General features: G+C 42.3%; 1 long non-coding RNA gene across 1 annotated transcript in view; it reads left to right on the top strand.

Annotated features, from left to right (window-relative positions):
- LOC102901030 overlaps nt 1-10507 on the top strand; it is a 64036-nt gene extending 53529 nt beyond the window's left edge. The window contains exon 7 of the long non-coding RNA XR_006588700.1: nt 10121-10507. This is a non-coding gene — a long non-coding RNA (uncharacterized LOC102901030). The remainder of the gene's footprint in view (nt 1-10120) is intronic.
- The last annotated feature ends 2828 nt before the right edge of the window (nt 10508-13335 follow it).

Raw genomic sequence — 13335 nt, 5'->3', positions numbered from 1 at the left:
TTGCAATAACCAAACAGTGGAAGCAACTCAAGTGCCCTTCAGTGGATGAATGGACAAGCAAAATGTGGTGGGTACATACAGTGGAATATCACTCAGCAGCTTTGAAAGGAAGAAAATCCTGTTGAATGCTGCGGCACGGATAAAGCTTGAGGACATTATGCTAAGGGAAATAGGCCATTCACAGAAAGACGGATAGTGTCTGATTCCACTTATACCTGTAGTCACATTCGTGGAGACAAAAAGTAGAAGAGCGGTTGCGGGGGGCTGTGGAGGAGAAGGGTGGTCGCGGGGGGCTGTGGGGGAGAGGTGGTGGGCAGAAGGTTAAGAGAGGCTTCCATTTTCTCAGAAGAGGCAGAATGCAAGTGGGCGCTCCCGTGGGATTGCAGCCTGGATGTTTCGCTGTCCCCTGTGTTCCACCAACAGGAGGCTTTTCCCTAATCTGAAGCCTCCCCAACAGTTGAGATGATGTTAGGCATGGCCTTCAGAAAACAAGCGTCAAGTCAATGCAACGGGAGGAAAAAAGCCCTGGAGAAACTGACTGAGAAGGGAATAAAATTCGGAGAAGTACCATTAGAAACCATTGTGTGAGTGGAAGAAGCAAAGGAAGCATGGGGAATTTGTGACAAGACATCTGATCAAGAAAGAGGAAGACAGTCTAGAGAAAAATGTTGAGGCCCAGGGGTTCTGGTTAATGAGCAGAATTGTTGGCTGGCCAGGTTCTGGCTTAAAGATAGAAAAACACCCTGTTTTCTAGAAGTAGCTAATATTTATTACCTGAGTGTCAGTTCTGATGAAACACCCAGCAAATTACAATATTTGTAAGCAGATGTTTTGTAAGTGGGAAGTCATGGAAATACACAGAGAAATCAAAAAGCAGAAAATGCTATGGTTCAGAGTCATATATTTTGGGATTCTTTTTAATAAAAATTCCTATTTATTTTGTGGCAGGAAGAACACCAGGGAATAAAATTATTTTGAAAAGAGGCTAGACGAAGTACAATTCATATCACTCCTGAAAAACGGGCAATAAGTAATTGTATCCGAATAAACTTTCATATCTAGCTGTTTGAGTAAGTACTTAGGTTTTCTTAAAATGATTATTCAGGAAAAAAATTTTCAGTTGGGATTATCCTTACTTTTTATAACCCTTTTTCTTCCCTGGTATGTGGCTTTTAGCCAGTCCTCGGATGCTCAGAATGCTTCCGAAAAAGATGAATTAAGGAAAAGGAAAGGAAATTCAGATAAGTCAATGGGACCTGCTTGGCAATAGTGAAATAAAACATGTGATTAGGAAGAGGTTGAAATGAACTAAAATCAAGGCAACTGCTTTTTTTTTTTCAATAGTACCTGCTATTCCTATCCTTTATTTCCATAGAGGAAGGGAAACTAAAATGGTATAATAAAAACAGCTAATATTTATCCAACTAAGCATGCGAGGTACCAGGGCCAGTTCTAAATGCTTCCCACATATTTTAACTCATTTAATTGTCACATCATCGGCCCTGTAAGGACAATACCATGTAAGGGTCCATTGCTGAATTTTCAGGAATTTTGTGAGCCTGTTGGTAGCTTGAAATCAGCCATTGTGGGAGTATTTATTTATACCATGGAAATCGGCATATGTTACAAATCGGGGCTTCTGGGGGGAGAGCCATTTGTTAAACATTTTCTAGAATACCACGGCTGTTGCCCTTCTTTCACAGATGGGGAAACTGGGACACCGAAAAGTTAGGTAAAATTTCCATGATCATGCAACTAGTAGTTAAAATTGGTAGCGTTAAAATTGTGCGCTAGGCAGCACGACTAGAGAGCCCAAGCTTTTCACCATCGTGCCATGCTGCTTCTGATATGACTAACTTGCTTTGGCTGGATTTAGAAAGCCTGGGACTCTAATTTGGACTCTTCTACTATCCACTGTTTAAGTTTTCTGAAGTCTCAAGCCATTTTATAATAGCGATGTTACAATCTAAGAATGTTTCACACTTATCTCTGCTATATCACAAATGAAATAGATGATGTGGAAATGCAAAATAATCCTTGATTGTCCCCTTCCTTCCTTCCTTCCTTCCCTCCCTCCCTCCCTCCCTCCCTCCCTCCCTCCTTCCTTCCTTCCTTCCTTCCTTCCTTCCTTCCTTCCTTCCTTCCAATTTTGATTAGGTCTTCGCTGTAAAGTAGAATATACGTAAATCTCTTCGGACTTTTGGCAGCATGTAAGGAGGGCTATAGTGAATTTTCCCCCTAATGCTCCCTTACTGCTTTCCTCATTATCGTAGAAACCAGAACAGGTGTGCTGACAGTGGGTATCATCATCATCATCAATAAATATTTATTGAGCATGCCCTTTGTGCTGAGTTCTGAGGACACAGGGAGGCAGAAGATACAGTCCTAGAAGCTTGCCCAACAAGTGGCTCAGGTAACAAGTAGAAAGAAAAAGAGCGGGGAGAGTAACCACAATACACGGGGAAGCCTTTCTGGGGGAAGAAATAGCCCCCGAGCTCAAAGAAGTGTCAAACAGGAAGGAGGCATGGGTAAGCAGAATGGTTTGAAGGAAGGCACTGGGGCAACTATCGTTTCTCTGTGGAGTAATTAGTGGTGTGATTTGGCCTGAAGAGAAGTTCTGTAATAGGAGACGAGGCTGGAAAGGATGGACTGCTGTTTGAAGAGGGCCTTTGAGCTCGACTAGGAAGCCTAGGCTTCATTTTTTGAACAGTAAGGAAATCACCCATGGTTCTGAGCACACCAAAGACGCTTAAGGCCGTGCTATGAATGAGATGAAATTTAGCCAGGTGTGTAGAATGAACTGAAGGAGAGAGTTGCTGGAAACAGAGATAACAGTAAAACAATAATCTATTATGAAAGCTTCTCCAACGTGGGAAGTCCGTACGGGATAATCAGAATTGTAAGCAAGATACAATTAGAATTACAGACCGCGGTCACAACGGTACAAACACATACGCGATAGGAAAGGTTGGGAGAAACCACAGCTACGTTACCACAATGATTGGATTGGGCTGGCGGAATTATGGGTGATTTTTTTTTTCTCGAATCAAATTTTTGGTTATGCGGTCATCGTTTGTCATGATGAAAATGCGCGTAAATAATTGAAAACTTATTGACAGAAAAAGAGATGCCTGAAGGGGACACGTGTTGGAGGCAAAAATGACACATTATGCTTTAGACAGAGCAAGATAAAGGGACACGGCCCAAACAGGAAGGCTTTGGGGCAGCTGGAGATACAGGGCTGAAAGTCTGGAGGGTGATCAACATTTGCCAGTCCATTGTGTGAGCCATAAACGTGACTGTGGAGTTGGAGAGAGCTCAGAGCAGAAGGTGCTGAGCAAGACCTGAACTCGGGGGCTTTTTGCCCAACAAGGTGCAGAAGAGGAGGAGGAAGGGAAGTCTGTAGACGGGACTGAACATGATTTACCCAAGAAGGGGGAGGAGTGTTCAGACCTGTTAGGACAAAGGGACTAATGCCAGTTAGTTTATGAAGTAATTTCAGTTATTGAGTGTTTTCCTCTGTGTTAGGGCCACGTATACAGTAGATTACATCTACCTTCGTTTAGAATTCTTGTAACAGTGCTTTGTGTTGGGTGCCGTTATTATATTAGCCCCATTTTATAGAGCCGAGTCACAAAATTTAAGGTGGAAGGAAACTTAGAGACTTTGTGGCACAAACCAGTCCACTTTGTAAGAGAGGTAAAAAGGGCTCACAAGTCAAGGTCACATGACTCCTCCAGGGGCCAACCGCATTTGAAGAGAGAAGCTTCCCATGGATTTTCAAAATTGATATTGAAAGGGCTTTGGTGGTTATTTCCGCATACTTACTTTCTGCATTTTCTCGATACATAAATTGTCTAAATGTACAAATTTCGATGCTTCTGTCACTCAGTGTTATTTGGCTGCTCTAAGCAACTTTCCTAGTTCATTATTAGCACTGTATCCAATGTCACATGTGGCAAAGCTTTTAAAGCCTGGTAACGAATCCATCACTGCAGTGAGAACTTTTTCCTGGAGTGAGGCAGGGTGCATGTTGTTCAAGAGAGAGGAGTTGTGATCATTGAGCAGAATGCTGATTACAAGTCTAATTAAAATTAGGGGCGCCTGGGTGGCTCAGTCGGTTAAGCGCCCTATTTCGGCTCAGGTCATGATCTTGCAGTTCGTGAGCTGGAGCCTCATATCGGGTTCTGTGCTGACAGCTCAGAACCTGGAGCCTGCTTTGGATTCTGTGTCTACCTCTCTCTCTCTCCCTCCCCCGCTTGTGCTCTCTCTCTCTCTCAAAATAATAAATAAACATTTAAAAAATTATATATATATATATTGGTGATTCAATCCTACAAACAAGATGTTTAGGTTGTAAGTTGCCTAAGTGACCTTCTCTTGTAATGTTTATGTTGACAGCATCTTTGATGCAGATAATTACTAGTTTCGCTCCATTTTCAAAAAGGCCCTGAAGACACAAATCAGCATAGGGCAGATACTATGTCCATCATAATGACTAGTGACCAACAAATCTATCATGAATCTACTAACACCTTGGGCCCTGGAAGCATTACTAGAATTTAGAATTATTTAGAGGGACACCTGGGTGGCTCAGTCAGTTAAGAGCCAGACTGCAGCTCAGGTCATGATCTCATGGTTTGTGGGCTCAAGCCCAGCATCCTGCTCTGTGCTGACAGCTCAGAGTCTGGAGCCTCCTGCTTTGGTTTCTGTGTCTTCTTCTCTCTCTCTGCCCCTCCCATCCCTCTTTCGCTGCTCATGCTCTGTCTCTGTCTCTCTGTCTGTGTCTCTATTTCTCTCTCAAAAATAAATAAACATTAGAATTATTCAGAAGGTCACAGTCTACATTCTTACCAAGGTAGGAAATGTTATCGATTTTGCTGTTAACATAATAGGTAACCTGATATTCACGTGAAAATGTAAACATGAACTAAAATTTTCTTGTTAGTAATTCAAATTAGGATATTGTCTCTATTTCACTAGATTTCCAAAACTCCAAAACTGTTGCATATGCAATTTTAGATGTATTTATGTGTTATTGTCTTTAACTAATGGTTAAATTTTGCATTTAATATCTTACCATAGTTGAGGGGGTTATGCTCACACACACTAATCCTGGTTTGTGTACTATTTTACAAACCTGGTTTTGTAAAATTGACTTACAAAGAAGAATTCTATTATACAATTTTTTTTAATGTTTATTTATTTTTGAGAGAGGGAGAGACAGAGTGCAAGCTGGGGAGTGGCAGAGAGAGGGGGAGGAGACACAGAATCTGAAGCAGGGTCCAGGCTCCGAGCTATCTACACAGAGCTCGACATGAGGCTCAAACTCATGAACCATGAGATCATGACCCAAGCCGAAACTGGATGTTCAACTGACTGAGCCACCCAGGTGCCCCAGAAGATTTCCATTATAAAAAATGTAACTATTATTGCTATACTCTGAAGGCTCTATAGCAAAAAAAAAAGTGAAAGGGATTAATAAGTATTATACCTGGCTATTTGCTGATTCTGTAGAAAAATAAGGCCTTTAATTGACTTCCTTCATTGTCATCCAGCACTATTTACTTGGTATCCACATACCAAAAAAGATGGTCCAAGTATGGGAGCCTGGTGGAAATTTGTATTTTACTAATATACATATGATATAACCCATAAAGTTCTGATCATGAAACCCATGTTTTATTTTTTAAATGTTTATTTATTTATTTTGAGAGAGAGAGTGTGTATGTGTCTATGTGACTGAGTGGGGAGGGGCAGAGAGAGAGGGAGAGAGAGAATCTCAAGCAGGCTGTCAGCACAGAGCCTGATGTGGGGCTGGAACCCACAAACCATAATGAGATCATGACCTGAGCCAAAACCAAAAGTCCAGCACTTAACCGACTGTGCCACCCAGGTGCCCCATGAAACCCATGTGTTAATAACCTGACCTAAAAGAATATTTAGGTCAGGGCAAAAAGTTCCTGAAGTGTGTATCCTCTGTTGGTCCAAGTGGTGTTTTCTTAAAATTTTTTTTAATGTTTATTTATTTTTGAGAGAGGGAGAGAGAGAGAGAGAAAGAGAGCACACGATTGGGGGATGAGTAGATAGACAGGGAAACACGGCCAAAGCAGGCTCCAGGCCGTGGAACCAATTTCCTGAATAAAGTCCTTTGTTTTCCTGGTTGGACCCCGACTGGCACAATTCACTATATACCCAAGTATGTGTATACTGGGTCATGATATAGAATACATTTTTGTACTGAGAGTGGTTGTTAAAGCAGTATGAAAGCCACAGTCTGTGAAAATAAATTTGACACATGCCGTTGACAGCGCTGGGCCCATTTCTTCACTTGGGCATTGATGACTCTTACTGAGCTGAGGAGCATGAACTTGGAGACTTTCTCTCTCGCTCTCTTTTTTAACAGGAAACAGTGTGGCATAGCAGGAGCTGTATTGACTGGGAGTGAGACTGAGGTTCTAATCTTGGTGGGCGTCCCATGTAACCATGGGCAATCCACGTAGCCATGTGTTCTAGTATATTATGCTTCCTCTGTGCCTGGAACCAGAGGTTCTGAGATTGGTATGTCTTTTTAAAACAGGAACTACTATAAGAAGTTATGAGATAAGACATTGATGTATAGTGTGTGACAGCTCAAAGGCCAGGGAGACTAACATTTGTAGGCTGTTTGAAAGAAGACTCACTTACCTAGATTATTCCATTATGCTTCCATTATTTAATTACTTTCCCAATTGATAAGTAGTTATTTATTATGCTAGCATTAGAAATAATAGCTCATGGGGCTCCCGGAGGGCTCAGTCGGTTAAGCGGCGATTTCAGCTCAGGTCATGATCTCATGATTCATGAATTAGAGCCCCACGTCAGGGTCCCTGCTATCAGCACAGAGCCCACTTCGGATCCTCTGTCTCCCTCTCTTTCTGCCCCTCCTCCCTCTGCTTTCTCAAAAATAAACATTAAAAAGAAGAAGAAGAAGAAGAAGAAGAAGAAGAAGAAGAAGAAGAAGAAAGAAAGGAAAGAAAGAAAGAAAGAAAGAAAGAAAGAAAGAAAGAAAGAAAGAAAGAAAGAAAGAAAGAAGAAAGAAAGAAAGAAAGAGAGAAAGAAAGAAAAAATAGCTCAGCATTCTGGTCATAAGTTCTTAGGGAATAAACATTGATATGGGCCATGGAACCTGCAGAACATCAGGCAAAGGTGGTTATGGTCATTAATGTCAGTAAATCATACCATAAAATTGAGGTGTCACATAAAGACAGACACCCCCACATATATTTTTAAGAAGCTCACTAAAATATAGATAAAGCACGAGGTGTCAGTCTCTTTAAGATGCAAACGTCACACCCACACCCTACGTCCTAAGTATGAAACAAACAAAGAATGTTCCATGCTATGGTGTTCTTGTACCTTATCACACATCCCTTGCTTTCCTCCATATTTCAGAAAAGTCTATTCCCAAAAGGCCCCGAAGAGTTTTCAAAATAGTAAAATTCCAATAGATAGCACAATGTCTCTGGTAAGATAAGCGGTTGAATGTGCACAATTATAGACCAAATGTGAGCTTTTCCTTTATGTCCAGCCCTCGGTGAATCCAGTGACTATTCAGCTGAGTTTATCGAAAGGGGAGATAAAAGATAAAAGCTTCCTGCCTAGCATTAAACCTTGCCCCATGCAGAATCCAGACGCTTGCAACCCTTTCCCCAAACTTCATATACTTGTGTTGTTTTTTTTTTTTTTCTTTAATATTCATCATTTTCTGGCTGGTAACACCATTGAAAACTAAAATAAAGCCGTATTGTTGTAGAATGTATTTTATCCCCACCTGTGGAGAGACGGATTCCCCGCCCCCCCCCCCAAAGCAGATTATTTATCTCAGTTTCTTTAAAGAGTCATCTAAGGTAATTTTCATGGTTATTTCTGTTTTTATATGTTCCCGGTTTATTTTCTACTCTCCTCTTGAATTTACATAGAACAACTTCAAGCGTAGAAAAATGGCTGGAATAAAACAACAGCAGATTGCGCTTTTGTGTGCTGAACTTGAAGCAAGAATCTGGTGGGTGATGTGTTGGAAGTCAAGCTGGAAAAGGGTCGCACACAAATAAAATGCAACGAAGGGCTACTGAAAAGATAAGGCCGGTGACAGCCGAAGGTGGTCGAAACGTGAAACGCTGCCATAAAATCTAATGAAACAGCGTGGGAAAGGGATACAGCGTTTTCTGCCACCGTGGCATTTGGTTGAGGGACTTGGAGAGGATCCACAGTGTCACACGGGACAGAAGCATATGATCACTCAGAGAAACGCAGTGCAAGTCTAAGGGCGGTCGGTACAATGGCCCGCCAAATAAAAGTTAAAATATTTGAGCAATTTATGACAATAAAAAATTTTTAGGCTCTGAATTCATGTTCTGATGCCTAACATGCAACTGTCCAAAGATGTGTCAAAGCCTCAAAGATACGTTGAGGACAACATTTATAAAAATCCTTTCTTGTCCAGTCAGCAATATATAATAGAGTATTATTGAGAAAATCCTGCAGAATGAAATTATTCTCAGAAAGCCGGTCTCCAGAGACAAATGAAGCTTTTCTCTGGGCAGTTAGGATGTGTTTGAATTATCTAGAGAAATATTGAGTTCTAAATGGTTTTTCTAAGGGTAGACATGATTGGACATATAAAATGTGCACACTTCATTTTATGAAAGTTAAAGGAAAGATTAGTTTCTTATCAGAAGACTATCCTAGGTTATTAATGCTGCTAATGACTCTTTATCAGTAATTCTTACCCCCTGTGGTGAAGATCCCCTTGGGAATCTGATGAAATGTACGGACTCCCTGCAGAAAATGTACCTTAACACGATCACGGAATTTCAGTTTCAGGGCTTCTCAAATGCGCCAGAGATCATCTATATTCCCCCTCCTCTCTGCCCCATAATGGGTTAAGAACCCTGTATCGATGACAAATGATTGAACAGTTTTTACATGAGCAACATACGTCACTCTAGTCTGGAGTCTTACCAAGCTGGGTTAAAACTTCGGACTTCAGTGGGGCGCCCAGGTGGCTCAGTTGGTTAAGCATCCGACTTGGGATCAGGTCATGAGCTCATGAGCCATGAGTTTGGACCCCACATTGGGTTCTGCACTGACAGCTCAGAGCCTGGAGCCTGCTTTGGATTCAGTGCCTCCCTTTCTCTTTGCCCCTCCCCCTCTCTGGCTCTGTCTCTCTCTCCCTCAAAAGTAAATATACATTAAAAAAATTTTCTTTAGGGGCACCTGGGCGGTGCAGTCGGTTGAGCGTCCGACTTCAGCCAGGTCACGATCTCACGGTCCGTGAGTTCGAGCCCCGTGTCAGGCTCTGGGCTGATGGCTCAGAACCTGGAGCCCGTTTCCGATTCTGTGTCTCCCTCTCTCTCTGCCCCTCCCCCGTTCATGCTCTGTCTCTCTCTGTCTCAAAAATAAATAAAACGTTGAAAAAAAAATTAAAAAAAAATTTTTTCTTTATGGGCACCTGGGTGGCTCAGTCAGTTAAGCAGCCGACTTCGGCTCAGGTCATGATTTCACCGTCCGTGAGTTCGAGCCCCACGTCGGGCTCTGTGCTGACAGCTCAGAGCCTGGAGTCTGTTTCAGATTCTGTGTCTCCCTCTCTCTGACCCTCCCCCGTTCATGCTCTGTCTCTCTCTGTCTCAAAAATAAATAAACGTTAAAAAAAATTAAAAAAAAATTCTTCTTTAAATTCCGACTTCATCATTTAGTTACTTCCATGTTGTTTGATCACATTCCCCTTGTGAATGACAAAGGAAGAAACAAAATAAAAAGGATAGAGTATGATCTATGTATATTTATTCATAATACATGTATTCAAGTATTAATATATCAAGTGCATTATAAAACATATACAAAATAGAAGTTATGAAACAGATGAAGATGAAAGAATAAAATATCTTGCTAATCATGATGATATCATGCGATATCAATAGCTAATACCCCCTCCAGGCAAAATATATGCTTAGATCAGAATTCATCATTAACGGTAGTGCATATAAATCCAAATGGCAACTAGTCTTGAATAGATGTGAATGTTTTTAACCTATGTCTTGTCAGAGCTAATTAGACCGTCATTGTTTTCACTTCTCAGAATGGCTGGCAAACAACTCAGAACTCAAAGTGGCAGGTTTGATCTTGATTTTCACCTGCGAGTGCGTTATTGGAGCTACCTCAGTCTTCAATTTCTTGGAAGGACTCTTTTTAAGCCACTTGTTTTCCAAATAAGAGAATTCGTTGGGCAAAACCAGACAAGGCACTTTGTGGAAGGCGTAAACTTCAGGTAACACCCTGCACCTGAAACACCCTGCACCTCAAAGAACCAGACGGGGGCGCGACCGTCGCCCCTCTGCCCCTGATGCTCCCCTAAGTACCCCTCAGGTAAAATACTTGGCATGTGACCACTTTCCTAGGCACCATGTAAAGGTGCCAGGGTAAATGAGTACCATACGCATTGGTAAAGCCCTTGTCTTTTTGGTCACTACGTTTTTTTTTAATCATTAAAGGAAGAAGAAATCGAATTTCCAATGTTCTTCCCAAATCGCAGTGAATTGTCTTGCTCACTCCACTTTGGAGACCCCTGCCTTAGGCAAATTATTTACTGCCTCTCAGTTTCTTCATCTGTAAAATGGGGATAATATCGCATAAGTCACTGGGTTAAGTGGATAAATGGCATATGTACGGGCCTCTGTGTAGACACTGGTGTGTGATTTAAAGGAGAAATAAAAGAAGATAATGACTACTACTGTACTGCTGTGCGTGCACTCACGTTACTCCTAGCCTAATTTAAAAAGCAGACAAAGCCTCTTCTCGGTGCTCTTTACGTGAGGGCCAGAGCCATACCTTCTCACCTCCCACCTGACCTCCCAAAACAAAACAAAATAAGACAAAAACAAAAAGCACGTTAGCCTTTTCAGCTTGGAAGGCGACAGATTCTGAACACTTGGGGATCTCGTTCGTTAACATGATAATTACTGATGGGGAAGGCCTGTTCAATCCTACTAGACAATTTTGATATATGATCTCCCATCCTGTCATTCAACCCAGTTTTTTTGCTTTTGTTTTTAAAACAACATACAACATACTAGACCTCCGGCTGAGGGCTGAGGTTTCAAAGATGAATTGAACTTGCCCTACACCCTCCAGGCACTAACCATCTAGTGGAGGATACCAAACAAATAATCGCATCAAAGTGGTAAGTGCTGTAATGGAGGTAGGTGCTGGTTGCTATGGGAGCAGGTAGACTAAGCAGCTTCCTTTGCGTGGGGAGGGCAAGGAGGGCCACCGGAAGACACTGATGTGGGGCCATCGCTGCATCTTGGAGGACGTGAATCGGGAACTTGCGTTCTGGTCAGAAGGAAGTGGATCCAGTGTGGCCCCTTGAGAGCCAGTAGGTAGATGGGGTTTCCGGAGCTGCGGGGTTTGAGGAGGTCAACAAGGCTGGCAGAGATCTGTCCATGCACCCACCGCCTTGGATGACAATCTACGTCCGAAATATATCACAGAATGGATTGGAAACAGACACAGACCCTTACGCTAGGAGGGGGACTCCATCACAAAGAGTGGTCCTTTGGAGGAATGACCTGACGAAAAAAACAAAATCGCTTCGAGACTGTCGACTGGGGGAAAAGGAAAGCGAGGAGCGCTCACCTCTGTAGTCAGCTGACTTGCTAAGTCTAAACTCGTCACTAAATTAAATGTCGGCTGATTCACCTTGTCCAGGTTTAGGCTCCATTACCGGATTCGTTCCCGAAGTGTCCGACTTGCTCCGCTTTGAAGCTAGGCAACGTTTCAGCCAGCATTAGCCGTGTACCTGGTGGGATTACAGGCCTCCTGACCTTGTGCATGGAATTTTTCTTTCTGAGGCTGTTACAACCACATACCAGTTTTCAAACCCAATATCCACTCTAAACAGAACATCAACCGCAGCCGACTTACATAACAAGTCAATGTGGCCATACAGACATGAAAAAGTGACTACTATCTCCTGATGCCAAACTAGAAAGAGAAAAGCAAGTTCAGAGAACACATTATGACTCATCAAAGTCCAGAAGGCAAAGCTTCATGTGAATACAGCATCCTGGGCACCCTCGGGGTCCCTTTAGCCTCCAACCATATTTGCTTTTGTGTGGAGCTTCTGCAAAACAAAAGAGCCCATCATTTCCCTCCTTACCATCAATTGCTAAATGTTGCTTTCCCTCAGAGAGGAAGCTTATGCTATAGGTTCTACAACCTTTTTTTTTTTCCTGTACTGAGTGAATGGTGCTGCCTTTTCATGTCTCCCGAGTATAGGCCTTATTTTCTAACCTTCCTACCTGCTACAGTGCAAGCTACAAACAAGACGAGCCTTCAGAGGAAAGACCTGAAGGGAGAAGGTGGTGCTTTCTTAGACCAATATGAAGGGAAAAGGAGATGTAGTATCTATACTTAAGCTCTACTCCCAGAGATAGATTTTATTTTTCGGTTCCCATAGTTGAGCATCTAATGCATTGGTACCAATCCCTCTAAGCACTGCATCAAAATTTTACAAGAGCTGAAGAATATGTACATATAGCCAAGTGAGCGTTTTCTTCCTCTTCCTCTCCCTCTGACAAAATGACAGAGGGAATGGCCAGTCCCTCTCCTCCAGGGTCTTACTAAGGTGATTGTTCTCTCCTAGAGATTTGGCACAGCAGGGGAAGGTGGCATCCTAAAGGGATAAACGGCACTTATTCACAGGGAAGAAAATGTGTGAGGTTGGCATGCCAGAGAAACAAATTAGGCCCGAAAAAGAATTAAAACCTGATATTCCCTAATGTGATAAGCATTGCCATTAGGTGAAAGCCCTTTTACAGACACCTCGGTTACCTGGCTATGTGATCAGTTGCGATTTATTAGGCAGGTAGAAGGTAATACTTTTACCACATTGCCACTTTTAAGATTTCTCACTGTTTATTTCCCGGTTAAAAGTTATACTGGCCTATCTTCAGGCAGAAAATAAGTTCTTGCGGTAGCTTCTTCAGGGCCTACTGTATTTTATTTCTCTTAGATGCATCTTCTTTTGTTGTCTTGAGGTGCGCTTTGGGACAGCCAGGAAATTATAACACTAAAGTGATCAAGTCAGTAACAAAGCCTTAGAAAACTACAGGGCGGTTGACATTGACACTCCTAGCCGCCTGAACTTGGTGCCCTTGCAAACAAACTCCACTTCCCCCAGCAGTGGACCAGCAGTGCAAACAGTTTTTGCCATTGAACGACCAAATGCAGCATTGTATGTTCTTTCCATTACCTCTTGCCTTCACCTTCCCCAGTACATAGCGTTAAGCATCC

The sequence above is a fragment of the Felis catus genome, chromosome D4, assembly GCF_018350175.1.
Source record: "Felis catus isolate Fca126 chromosome D4, F.catus_Fca126_mat1.0, whole genome shotgun sequence".
Taxonomy (NCBI): Eukaryota; Metazoa; Chordata; class Mammalia; order Carnivora; family Felidae; genus Felis; species Felis catus.
Note: the sequence above shows the minus strand (reverse complement) of the source record. Positions and strands in the feature narration are given on the sequence as shown.